The following is a 13,949-nucleotide window of genomic DNA, read 5'->3' as shown; positions in this document are numbered from 1 at the left end:
GTAAATTCAGGAAAGGGAAAAAACGGAAACAATAACCTTTATGGATGGAATGCATGTCATTTGTTTGTAACTACTTCCTAGCATAATCCTTGTACATACCAGGTATTCATTCAGACTTGCTGAATAAATGGATAATTGGATGAGAATAAGAATACCAGTGACAAGTCACAGTAGCTTTGAAAGAATCTAGAAACAGAATAGCACTGCTGGAAAAAAAGAGTTGAAGATTGATTTAGTTGAGTCTTTTAATATGCAGACAAAGAAATCGAAGCCCAGAATAATGAAATGACTTAATCCAGATCACATGGTTTGTAACGAGCAGAAGGTGAATAAATTAAAATTAATACTTCCCTTGATATTTTTCTGTGTGCCAGGACATCCAAAATATAACTGAAGTTGTGATTACAGACCTGTGATCAGTTAAGAAAGATACTTTCTCTCCACATTTTAAAAATTTAGATATCCCATAACTTAAGCAGAGAGGAAAGCTGAGGTAAATATATTATTAGTTTTTTTAGAAGCACACTATGATGGTTAATTTATTTGTTCAAGGGCTCACATTGCAAGCATTAAACCAAGCATGGGCTTTGAGTCCATAAGTGCACATTTGCTTATTTAAGGAAGAGAAAAGTGAATGGTGATCCATGAATGTGGATGAAAACTAAAGATTCACGGTTAGTCATATTTTAGTTTTTCTAGCTCTACAGCTTAAAGGCCAGAAGTTATAGGTCTTTTAGGTCTTTCTGGATGTCCCACAAGGTATGTGCACTTTTCTTGAGCTAAGCCACTTCATCATCGTTCAGCTTTCAGTTGATAACACTGGTTAATCCCCAAACATTCAGGATATAAGGAAGATTCAGGAAGACTTCCTTCCCCATGGCATGCATTCCCTTCACCATCACTGACATTGCATGAGCACTGGATAGATTTTCAACATGGAGTGGATGAGATCAACCACACTTAATCCAAAAGCCCCAAGGGTATATCCTTTTAGTTTGATGACTTCATAGGCACTTTCGACCACCATCTTAAGCACTCTCTTCCAATTTTCACTGTCATTGTCTGTTCCCATTTCTGGATTTCATTCCTGGAGACAAATTGCTGTTACATTCACTCCACTCCACAGAGCCACACTTGAGTTGCAACGTTCTCCTGAAATCCATCCATGGCAGCTGCTAAGATGAATGCCAAGTTTTTCAGCCATTAGATAGTGAAATCTAGCAGAATCCAGGTTATGCCCACTTCTAATCACACAGTGCTTGAGTAGTTCATTTAGTTTCCAGGTAACATATGTGAGAATATCCACTGGGATGAAAGCCACAATTATGATACAATCAGGACTGTACTTGACTATCTGAGGAATAATGAATTTGAGGACATTAATATTCCTCTGCACCAGGTTGAGACGGCCTTCTCCTTCCTGCTAGTTACCAACACAATCTTAGAATCGGCAGTTATAGAGTAATCCTTGTCTGCCACAGTTTTAGGTGTCTGAAGAAATTAGCTCCTATGTTTCAGAACTACCATTTCTTCTCTGAGTTTTTCTTCCAAAACGTCCATTGCACAAGTTCATCTGCCAGAGATTTTTCCAGAATGCTAATGGCACATGCCACACCAACTTGCACAACATCCACTACAATGATCTTATTGGTTGGGATGGTTGCTTCTTCTTCTGCAACTGGTGCAATCAGTTTTGTTGGGGTTATTATTATTATTATTATTATTATTATTATTATTATTTATTTTAGAGAGAGAGCAGGGGAGGGGCAGAGGGAGAGTCTACAAAGCAGACTCCTCACTGAGCACCGAGCCTAATGTGGGGCTGAGTGTGGAGCTCCATGTGGGGCTCACTTTCACCACTCCAGGAGGATGACATGAGATGAAACCAAGAGTTGCACATTCAACCAGCTAAGGCACCCAGGTACCCCCAGTGCAATCAGTTTTTTCTGAAGAGTTACATTGTGCCCAGGAGGGAGATAGCTATTAGACTCATGTGAAGAAGACAATGAGGTAAATACATTCTACCTAGAGACCAGAAAGAATTTGGGAAATTTTCTGAACTCTATCATTGTTAGCTTTCATGAGGCCTAGAGATGAAACCATTTTACCAAATATAAGGTCAGTTGTTAGCAGAATAGGGTAGGAGCTCAGCTCTCCTGTGTCCATGTTTAATGCTCTTTCCACCATACTCGTATGCTAACCAAAACCTTTCTTACTAAAACATGTAAGGAGAGAAAACAAGATCCAATGGTGTTAAATTTTAAGAATAAGTGTGGAAAAATTTATGTTTAAATAAACTTGTTAAAACTAATACTTCAAGAGGATATGTAAAATAGGATATTTTTTTAATCAGCATTTATTTGATTAGCATACATTTATTAATCACCTACCACATGAAGACACAATAGAAGATGTAGGAGATGCAATGATGAATAGATCAGAAGTTGTTCCTGCTGTCGTGCAATTTTTCAGTTTAGGGACTAAGGGTCAACAGTGAGACTGAGATAACACAATGTACCACTCTAGGGATGGGTTACTTTGACCTTTGACCACCTACCTGGACCATTCTGGTTAACTAAAGTTAACCGAGGAACTGAGATTTTATATAAATATAAGTAAAAAAAAAAAAGTCTCTGAGAGAAACCAAATTTATTCAAAATTCATTCAAGTAAACCTCTGAAGTTTATTTCTCAATTTTTACATAGAAAGCCTGCAGCTTAACAGCCACAAATCCAAACCAGTCTTCAATCTCTAGATGAACTATCAGCCCTCATTAAAATGTACATAAAGCTGCCTCCAATGACTTCTACTAAATCGAATCAATCTGAAATAAAAATAAGATCTTCAGGGGAGGTAAAAGTAGAAAGTTTTAGAAATTTTTGAGGAATAGTAAGTATTTCCAATTTGCCAAATAAAGATCCAGGCCTGTATATGTATCCACACTTTTCAAAGAGTTTTTAGGTCAATGACATCACAAAGGTTCCAGGATTTGAATGGTAACATGTCGGATATCACTCTGAATGGTGATGAAGGCACTTGCTTTCCTAAACCGACCTACTGAAAAGGAAATTCTTTTGCACATGCACTTACAGTAGAATCAGTTGACCCTGGAATCCAGCAGCCTGGTTTACTGGGAAATATAAATAGCACAGAGAAGATAGTCACATATAGACATCACTTCCTGGTGGTACTTCATTAAGATGAGTCCTGGGGGTGCCTAGAAATTCCTGTATCTTATTTTCCTCTAAGTCTCTATTTTCCTACCCTGGAGAGAGAAGAAAGCAGATCTATGGGGAACTGAGTTGCAAAAGGAAGCAGGATGCTGGATCAGCCTGAGATGACAAGGTATCTCTGAGTAACAGGGCAGGAGCAAAGGTGCCAAGGCTAAAGCTACAATAGAAAGCCAGCGCCCAAAGAAAACTTAGGAAGGATGACCATTCTAGGAACCAGAATCCTGCCGTGCTGTGATGAGAACTGTTAGTGGTTGGTAAGGTTTACTGTACACCAGGCACTATGCTTACTGCTTTGCATTTCTGTTTAAATCCTCACAGCTCAATGAGTTTCCATCTATTCTGTCCCTGACAATTTATCCCACACTTGATGTGCCCAAACATCTGTACTATCCTTGACTCTCAGATGTGTCTCTACAGCATGGACCTCCTTTTCCGTCAACTACCTAAATCTTAATGGAGTTGTTTTCATATTTAAATAAAACTACTTCTTCCTTTGTTCCTCTTTCCTATTTATGAGTTTTCCAAAAAGATGACTGAAATCTAAAATGTCTCCTTGTGAAAAAAAAAGAGGGGAGATAAGATATTTACCCAGAGGGCACTTTTTACAAAAGTACCACTGTACACATCAGTGAATATAAAACTGGAAGTAACCTTGGAAGAAGGCCAAGGTCTTGGCTAATACTCCTTTCTCTTCACCCTGTTTGGTAATCATCAAAGATCTAGTGTATGGTCTCCACAGGGCAGCCAGTAAAGAACACTCAGAAGCAAGAACTATGATGTCAGATGACAGAGAAATCTATGATTCCTGGCCTGGAATCAGTTTTACAGTTTCTACAGACATGTAAGGCTGCCTTACTCATTAGTCAGTCCAAGCATGTGATAGCAATTGCTCATCCAGTCACTAAAACCAAGGAAGATGTGTGAAAGCAAGATAGCAGCAAAGGTTGCTATTGAATGTTAACATTGTAATATTGCTTAGCATCACAGCAAACATGACAAAGAAAAGGGAAAGTAGAACAAAGAATCTCTAAATAACAACAAAGGTCCCAAGAAGACAGTATATTCCCAGTAGTCTTATCTCAGTTGGTTCTTTGAACTGAGTATTTTAACCATTTTCTTGATTACAAAGACCATCTCTGATTAAAACAAAGAGAAAGAGGCACCTGGGTGGCTCAGTGGTTGAGCACCTGCCTTTGGCTCAGGTTGGGGGCCTGGGATTGAGTCCCTCATTGGGCTCCCCATACGGAACACACTTCTCCCCCTGCCTATGTTTCTGCTTCTCTATTTGTGTCTCTCATGAATAAATACATAAAAATCTTTAAAAAAATAAAACAAAGAGAAAGAAAAGTTTCTTTTCTTCTTTCTTTCTTTCTCTTCTCAACAAAGTTGCCTGTTGTTTATGACAGCATCGTGTCTATATATGTGTGTGTTAGGTGCACATCCTGGTACGTAACTCTCTGTGTGTATGTGCATGTCCGCACGTGACTGTGCTCCGTCACACTAAGTGCTTGAAATAAGCTCTATCATGAAACAGCTCTAACAACAATCACACCTCAGACACACCTGTTAGCCTCCTATTAAATTTAAGATCCCTCACTTTATACCCAACTTTTATGACTTCCTCTGCCTCTCCTCGTTTTTAAGTATCCAGAACATTTACCTCCTAAAATAGAAGCTTTGGATGTTCCCTTTGCCCTCTCCCTTTTCCTTCTCCAAACAGTCCTCTCATCACTTTGAAGGAGTTGGCAAAGTCCTCAGTGGAAGGGAAATTTTTTATAAAACACCTGGGGAGGCTTGAGGTGAACAGACAAGGATACCTGGATTTACAGGCCAGAATACAGACTTCCGTTTGGTCTTGCCTATGAGTTTTAAAAGCAAATTCCCTGCTTCTGTGGAAGCCCAACCTTGCCTTATCCATTTGAACCATCCATATTAACAAGCCTCTATCCAACATAACATTGCCCTGAAGATATTATGGTTCCTGGCACTTTTAATTAAGAATCCCGATCTCTAAGAAGAATATCCACTCAGCAGCATCTGGAAGGAGAAATTGACAGAGTGGCAACAAATCGCTCCAAGCTGATGGCAGAGAGCAGAATTGCTATTAATGGGAAATCATTGAATTTTGGCTCCAGTTAAGCCTGAAACATTAAGCTTTTTCTAATGTTTCTCTCCATGGTAGTAAATTGACTGAAAATTGTGATTTTTTTTTTTAAATGGAAGATGTGATGAACCATTCAGCTATAGCCTCAGCTCTTCAGCTGAAATTTCCTCTTCTACTGTTTATTTGCTATTTTATTACTCAGAGCTTTAGAAATACTCCGCTTTTTAAGAGTTTTTTATTTTAATTCCAGTTAGCTAACATGTAGTGCTATGTTAGTTTTACGTGTACAATATAGTGATTCAGCAATTACATGCATCACCCTGTTCTCATCACGACAAGTGCGTGCCTTCATCCCATCACCATTCCACCCACCCTCTCTGGACACTATTAATTCTCTACAGTTAAGAATCTGTTTCTTGGCCTGCCTCTATTTTTCCTCCTCTGTTTTCTTTATTTCTTAAATTCCATGTATGAGTGAGATCATATGGTATTTGTCTTTCTCCGACTGCCTTACTTGCTTAGCATTGTCTAGCTCCACCCCTGTCATTGGAAACATCAAGATTTCATTATTTTTTGTGGCTTAATAATACTCCTGTGTGTGTGTGTGTGTGTGTGTGTGCGTGCATGTGCCACATCTTCTTTATCCATTCATCAGCTGATGCACACTTGAGCTGCTTCCATATTTGGCTATCACAAATAATGCTGCAGTAAACATAGGGATGCACATACCCCTTTGTTTTTTTTCAAAGATTTTATTTATTTATTCATGAGACACACACACACACACACACAGAAAGAGAGAGAGAGAGAGAGAGGCAAAGACACAGACAGAGGGAGAAGCAGTTTCCATGCAGGGAACCTGACGTGGGGCTCAATCCCGGGACTCCAGGATCATGTCCTGGGCTGAAGGTGGCACTAAACCACTGAGCCACTGGGGCTGCCCACATGTACCCCTTTGAATTAGGAAACATAACTCCTCTTAAGCAGATTTTTTTCCCTGTAAAATGTGCTACAAATCTAAGCTGAGTGAGTCATTATTCAGTGTCACTTTCCTCAAAGTTTCAATTTAACTTTATACTAGTTTTGAAAGTGATATTGATGTTTATTGGTGTGTCTCAGCTCATTGGTTGTGAACATGAAATGGTTTTATTTTTTTCCAAAAATTATTTCCCAACTATGCTGTGTCTCTCCTCTTCCTTGCTAGGCAATATTTCCCTTAGTGACATCTTGGTCTGACTTCTTGACTTTCCAGTAACTTTAAAATTATTAAAGGAGTCTTATTCAGGTATATGAGACTTCATTTGAAGGGATAATCTCAGTCTTAATTGAAACATATTTAGCATTGAGGAAGCAGACTCATGGTCCATGGTATTTGTGTAGGGGAGAAAGGGGGGCTATAATCTCTGCCTTTAAACATTTGGAGAGTGTTGGGAGGAAGAGACTGTAGACTTGGATGCTGTAATTTCAAAAGCTAGGTCTCAGATCAGTGAGAGACGTTTCCAGGAGACAGGTTTAAACTCAATATATGGAAATTCTGCCTACAAATTAGTTGTCCAAAAATAGAAAATCTGACTTATAAAGATGCCCATATTCTTACATCAAGAAAAAGTTTGCTCAGAGAATTCTTCATGATTTCTTTTACTCCTCCCCACCCACTCATACCCACCATTCCAGCCAATATCTCATCCAGTAGCCAATCCTGCCAGGCCAACCTTGGCTCTCCATCTCTGCTAGGTCTGCCCTTCTACAACTACCATCATTTATTGCCTTCAATACTGGAGTAGCCCCTGATCTGGAACATCCCCCAATAGGAATGGCCTCCTGGTGCCTCCTTCACCCTTGCCTCCCTATATCTTCCAACAACAGCCAGACTTGCATTTTTTAAATAGGAATTATGTCTGTCTCTCTCTGAAAAGCTTCTATGATCTCCCCTGGCATTTCAATAAAATGCATGTTTCCTACCATGACCATGGAGACCATAAATGGTCTTGTCCCTGCCGACCTCCATCTGAGGTTTTTGTATTTCCCTTGCCCCTGAGGTTGGTCCTCACCAGCCTCTCCTGCTGCAGGGCACCTTGCTAAGTCCTGAATGTGCTAAGCAAACACATTTCACGTCCTTTGACCTTGCCATTCCATTTGTCTAGAAAGTCAGCGTGCACATGGTCTACTCCTTATTATGTGCTGCATGGCTCAAATGCCACCTCTTTTGAGTGGCCTTCTCTGCTTCCTTATCTAAAATATGCCCACACTACTCTCCTGGTCTTTCTGAATCACATCATTCCATTTTATGTCGTTTTAAAATAGCACTTAATACAACTGGCTTATTCCTTTGTTCAGAAAATAATTCTTAAGTACTTACTATGTGTCAGATGCTTTTCTAGGCAGTGGGAACAGGTGAACACAAGGGCAAAGTCCATGCCTTCATAGAAGCTATGTGAGAACATCCTCCCTTGCAGTCTGAATTACCATCTTCACTTTTTGTTTATCACCTGTCTCCTTCCACTAGACCCCCACGAGGCAGTGACCTTGGCGATCTTTTTGTCCACTGTATTCTCAGCTCCTGGAAGGGTACCACTAAATAATGTAGCCCAGTGAGTATTAGAATGAATAAATGGATTGAAACTTTTAAAAACATTTAAAATCCTTAGATTAATGAATTCTAGCTATCAAAGCACCTAGTTTCCTTCTCTTCTTAACCCAATGTCAAAGCTAAGAGGTTTTAAAGAAAATCTGGTCCCATGCTTGTTGGAAGTATGGACAGCAGCGAATCTGGGGTGTAGTTACAAATGCAGAGTCTCAGGCCCCACTCCAGAACTTCTGAGTCCGAATCCACATTTGATGAGATATAAGGTAATTCCTATGCACAGAGTTTGAGAAGCACTGAGAGAGTCCATATACCTTCTGATAGAGAGAATAAACTGAGGCCAAGAGAGGACAAGGACTGTTCAGGGAATAAGATCCTGTTCTAATCTGGATCTTCTTTCCTCTAAACTGTGAAACTTTGCAGGTATCATATCTGCATTTCAGGAGGGGCTGGAGACCAAATAAATAAATAAACAAACAAACAAATAAATACAACCTGAGAAGTGACCTTGAGGGTGTTTCCAGAAGCCTGTCCCTCAGGACCCCTGGCATCTGGAGGCACATGTGCCTGCCACCCTCTCACATCCTATTCTTCCCAGCACCCACTGCTGAGTGGTTTCTAGAGGTGAGTGCTTTTTCTCAGGGGTCATTCCTCGGTGTGCACTCACATCCTGCTTTCTCAATATAAGAATTTATTTTTGTCATTTTATTCTCCACCATCAGGAAGTTCTCATCTGAAACCTTTTTTTTTCCCCCTGAGGGAGGGTTGTTTTCTGCTCATCTCATGAGAGAGATGCAAATGTTCTCTTTGCATTATTTCTGTGCATACACTCTCCCTGCGTGTCTGGAAAGGCAGCTGCATTTTACCCGTTTGCCAGCAGAGCCCTGGCTCACACTCTCTTGGCTGTTGTTTTCCTTCCTCTAGCTCCTCGGACTCTGCAATGCAGTAGAAGGTGTTTCTGTGATTCCAGCGGCTTCTGAGCTGTCCCATTCTTCCCCGACTATCAGGCTTCTTCCGCAGACAAACTGCTGGTGATGCTGCTCCATTTCTAACGTCTCCAGGACATGTCTAGCAAATAGTATTACTTTGGTCTAACAACTAGCAAGGAAAGGAGGACTTCAAAAGGTTGTATTTTTTCTCTTGTCTTCAAACAGTTGCATTTGGAATCCAGACTTGAGCCTGTGCCTGAGGATGGTTATGCCCCCTGTGTGGCACACCAATTCACCTGGCCTCACCCCAAATCTCTGCACTAAAAGAACGAGAGAATGAATATGACATATGAATAATAAATATGAAAAATCATTCTCAAGTCTCACCTTGAGAAAAGGCAAAACTGTGTCTTCTCTCCTACAGACAGATTTGAAATACTGCAACTAATACTGACCTGGCACAAATAATGAAAAGACATAATTTGCCTTTCCTTAATTTTAGAGGAAGTAGCAGGGGTTTGGGAACCAGCTGGATTTGGATTTGAATCAAATCTCTGCTGCTTCCCAACACTGTGACCTTGAGCATGATACTTAATCTCTCTGAATCAAGGATTCTGTGTCACAGTAAGGAATTAATCCACCTCCAAGGGACACTTTAAAGCCTCCTGAGGCTCCTGGCATGTGGTAGCTTCAGTAGACAGTGGATGCTTCTGCAGCTGTGATGATTAGTAGTGGCAGCCTTCAGCGGTGCAGGTAATGGTGGTGGTGGCAATAAATATATCGTGTGCAGCCACTCAGATAAGTGGCTGTGGACCTGGGATTTAAATTGATTTAAAATGTGTCCAAGTATATACACAATAAATGTGGACAATCAGTCAACAGGGAATGGTAATTAGTAAATTCCTGAACCATGGCTCTGCTTGCAAGGGCCAATAGACAATTACCTGCTGGCTCAGAAAGCCACATCATCAGGTGACAGTATTGGCTAACATGGCCCTCATATGAGCAGGACAGGGGCCCAAGCTGGGGTGGTGGGCTGGGCAGGACCTCAATCTCTCAACAGACATTAAGCAGAATTGAAATTCTGAATCAGGATCTCTGGGCTTAGAATCCTGCAATCTGAGCCTTTCCATGTGATTTCTACGCACTCTAATTTTTCATAATCTCTGGTTTAAAAAAAGCCTTGCAGTACACCCTCCATTTAGATAGTATTAATCCCACGAGAAGGAGGCCTTGGTCAAAACAAATAATTACGAGACAAATACACAGCCTGAGTCAAAGAGTTTCCCCACATCGTATCCCTCTTTTTATAGCATCCTATATCCATTTCCGGGCAACATATACAGGATTAAGAATTTTCTGAAATATGCAGAAATTGCCTATCCCTTTTACGGTTGAACTTTATCTGTTTTCCCATTTTGTGAAGTTCTAGAAAACTCTATATAGCATGTAAAACATTAGATAAAATTAGTATCAGAGAAATGGACAGGAAATTACTCTCTCAATTCTACATTTTTAGTGACCATGTAATTGCCTATCAGTTACCCTCAGGGAAAAAAAATTACCAAGTGTTTACTAGGCACCGATACCAGTCAATTGCTTAGGGAATCCAAAGTCCAAAACCTTTCTCCAGGTGTTTTTACAGCCTAGTATAGAAGAAAAAGAAATGCAAGAAAAAAGTGGGGTAATACTAAAAAAGTTACTATTGTAAGCAAAAATAATGATTGAAGTAATAGCAACCACAATATCCATTTACTGAATGCCTCCTATAAATCAGGGGCCATGCTGGACATTTATACAAATTATACCTGACCCTTTCAATAGCAATACAAGAGAGGAGCCATCTCCTCATGTTGCGTAAGAAACTGAGGTCAGGGAGGTTAAGACCTGGCTCAAGGTCATACGGCAAATGAATGGCTGGGGTTCAAACTTTGGATTACCAAGCTCTAAAGTCATTACTTTTTAAAATTAGGAGTCCAGAGAAAGAATTCTCAATGACACAACTATGTTGCCAAGTTCTCTCAACCATGCTGACATAGGGGATGAGGTTAACAGCTTGGTCAAGGGTATAAAGCTAACAAGAACTCAGGTGTCTTTACTACAAACTGTGAGCCATTGGGTCAGAAGTGTACAGTGTCACAATCATCTATCCAGTCCCAGGCAATCACAACTCAGCAACTTTCTGTCTACTTCCTCACCTCTTCTCTCCTACCCCATACTCCCGGCCCCACACCAGCCTCAAAACAGAATATATTGAAACCAATGATTCTGAAATCATCATTGGTGTTTGATCCATGGACCATGTCATCTGGAAAGTGTGTTATCCGTTTTTATTCTGCTCTGCATCTTCAGAGGCAATTAATGCACTGAGTATAATGCCAGTCATGCCTGTCTCGGGTAGGTAGGTCTCATTTCATGGCCTATCCAAATATGCGTCTCTATATGAAGCCTTTTACCTAACACCTAAGCCAACTTAATCATTCCTCCATCTGTGCCCTCACAGCTTCTGCTACTTTGCTTCATCAAAACACTAGATTTGGAACTCCTTGAGGGTAGAAACTATTTTTGATTCATTCTTTATCCTCAGCTTCTAACTCAGGACAGAGAATGAATCTCAAAAGTCTAGGTAGATGGCAGATGGAAGATGGGTATAGTTTTGTCTCAGCCTTTAGAAGACCCCAGAAGGCCCCAGCAGTACAGAAACAATCTCCTCCTGCTGCACAATCAGCAAAGTCAGCCATTTCCAGGCCTGTGGAGAGAGTGAGAGGAGATCATGGCCATGGGAAAATACCATTAGTCAGAAACCCCAAGGGAGAACAAGTGGCGATCGACAGTATTATAATTAATTAAAAGATTTTATGGATTATGACTGTGGCAGGGAACACTTTTGCCATTAGAAAATAGATATCCTACAGGTTTCTTGGATGGGATTTCTCATAAAGCCAGAGTGTTTTCAAACAGCCTGACCTTTTTCTGTTAACTTCAGTATAAAAGCTCCTAGCCTCTCTATTTGACATTCGCTCTCCAAACACACTCACATTATATAGACCATCTTCCATTCTGGCTGATCATTCTTGTGTGCTTTCTCTCCTTTAATAACAGCTGTTCTTGGGATGGGATTTTTTATCAGTTATTATTAACTTAGCATGGATTCGAATAACTCATTCCTATTGGATCTTATGGGATCCTATGGGATCCTCATTCTTAACTTTCAAGACTGATTTTACATCAGTCAGTAACAACATGGCATGAACTTAGGGTAACCTGGAACAAATCCCTGAGGAGCTGCCATCCTGAAAAACAGGGCTTTTCAGTCCTCAGAAAGGGATCAAGGCTGGGGAAAAGAAGAATGGTGGGGAAGCTCTCCTTGGAGTGTCGCAAAATATCTGAAGTGGGCAGTCACCTAGCCCAATTTTATTGTTCTCACTGTAACTACTGATGATTATTATGTCCCAGGCACTGTGCTAGGAACTTAAATAAGCGTAACCTATGATCCTCACAATAATCCTATAAGGCAACTGATCCAATTCATCCTGTTTGTCTCAACTTTAGGGCTTCATCACTACCCTCCAAAACTGTGCTAGAACCTTCTCCAAACATCTTGTATGATTTCTCAATAGCCTTTATCACAATTTTAATTATATAACTGCGTATTTAGCTATACTATATCTGCCTTCTCCATCAGAGTCTGAGTCCATTAAGATAATGCTCATGTCTATTTTATTTTTAATCCATGGCTCTATCCCTAGCAACTAGGATAATGCCCTACCTCATAATAGGTATCCAATAAAAATCTTTTAATTCATGAGTGATTGAAATGAGTATCATGCAATTGTTACTAAACCCACTTTACAAAAGATGTCAAGATCAAGACCAAGTTTTGAAAGCTTAAGAGTAGCTGAACCAGTTCCCCCAGGTGTGCTTGACTTCCGAACTCATGCATTTTCTCCTACACACACTGCCCCTCTTTCAGCTTCAGGTAGGAACATACTGCTTAATGGAGTATCAGATGTACATCCATATTTTTTCTTTTAATCCTTCCACACACAAGTCTAGATAAACATCTTCTGATGTTTGCATTCGAATCTTACTCATAAGCTTTGGATGGGCCATCTACTAGGATCAGATCAAGTGGTCTTCTGAAAGAAAGCCAAATTAATTACTAGATTTTTTTTCTGTTGTTATATTTCTGGATAAGGAATGACAACTGGATTTTAAAATAAAAGGAAATCAGGATGAGAATCGTTATATAAAACATCCATCAAGAAGGCATTGTACCAGCCAGAAACCATTTTGTGGCTTGAAGATGAGGCATCGCACCTATAAGCGGTAATTGCAGGAAGAATTCTGGAAAGATAAGAAGAAAACACTGACACTCCAGAGGCCATGTGGTTGGGAAACAAGAGCTGGGGATGGGGGATCAGATGACACAAGGGAGCCCCAGAGCCTCCTCTGTCATAGTGATAAAACCCACCGAACAAAGTTGACCTGAGAACTAAATGATAGGCTATATTTGGAAAATGCTTAGAAAAGCCTTCATAAATGTGACAAGTTGAAGGCTGACAAAACAAAGACTGGGAAATGCCCATCATATTTCCTGGAACTGACTAAACTCACAAGAAACCCATGACATGTTTGAAGAGAAAGAACCAGGACTTACAAAGAATCCTGACATTTGAGTACCTGGGACCAGTGAAGCTGTACAGTATATTAATCTAAGAGTCATTTTCAGTTTGGTTACTGCAGACTTCGCCTGCTGTAGAAAATAGCTCTCCCAGAACCTGTTAGCCTCATGGTTAGCCATTGGTATCATTTGCAGCACAAACTTAGATTACACAATTTATAGGCAGAAGAAGATGTCTAATTTGCACGTAACTGATGGCAGGAAAATGAAAGATACGTTCGTAACATTTCAGCTGACTCTGCAGTACTAGCTTGGCTTTTTTTTTTTTTTTTCATTTCCTTACAAATTAAAAGGAACAGAAATTCAAGCACAATGATTTCACTGCCTGTGGACGGGACTCTTTACCCAGTACTCAAAACCCTGGATGATCTGGCTCCAACCTCCTTGACACTCCAGGGTCAGTGTGAGGGGTTTA

The 13,949-nt window shown here is 40.3% G+C and overlaps 1 pseudogene; it reads right to left on the bottom strand.

The window, feature by feature from the left end:
- Nucleotides 1-722: 722 nt before the first annotated feature.
- Nucleotides 723-1,575, bottom strand: LOC144324710 (L-lactate dehydrogenase B chain-like; annotated as a pseudogene).
- Nucleotides 1,576-13,949: the final 12,374 nt, after the last annotated feature.

Source organism: Canis aureus, chromosome 12 (genome assembly GCF_053574225.1).
Source record: "Canis aureus isolate CA01 chromosome 12, VMU_Caureus_v.1.0, whole genome shotgun sequence".
NCBI lineage: Eukaryota > Metazoa > Chordata > Mammalia > Carnivora > Canidae > Canis > Canis aureus.
This window is presented reverse-complemented; position numbering and strand designations above follow the sequence as displayed.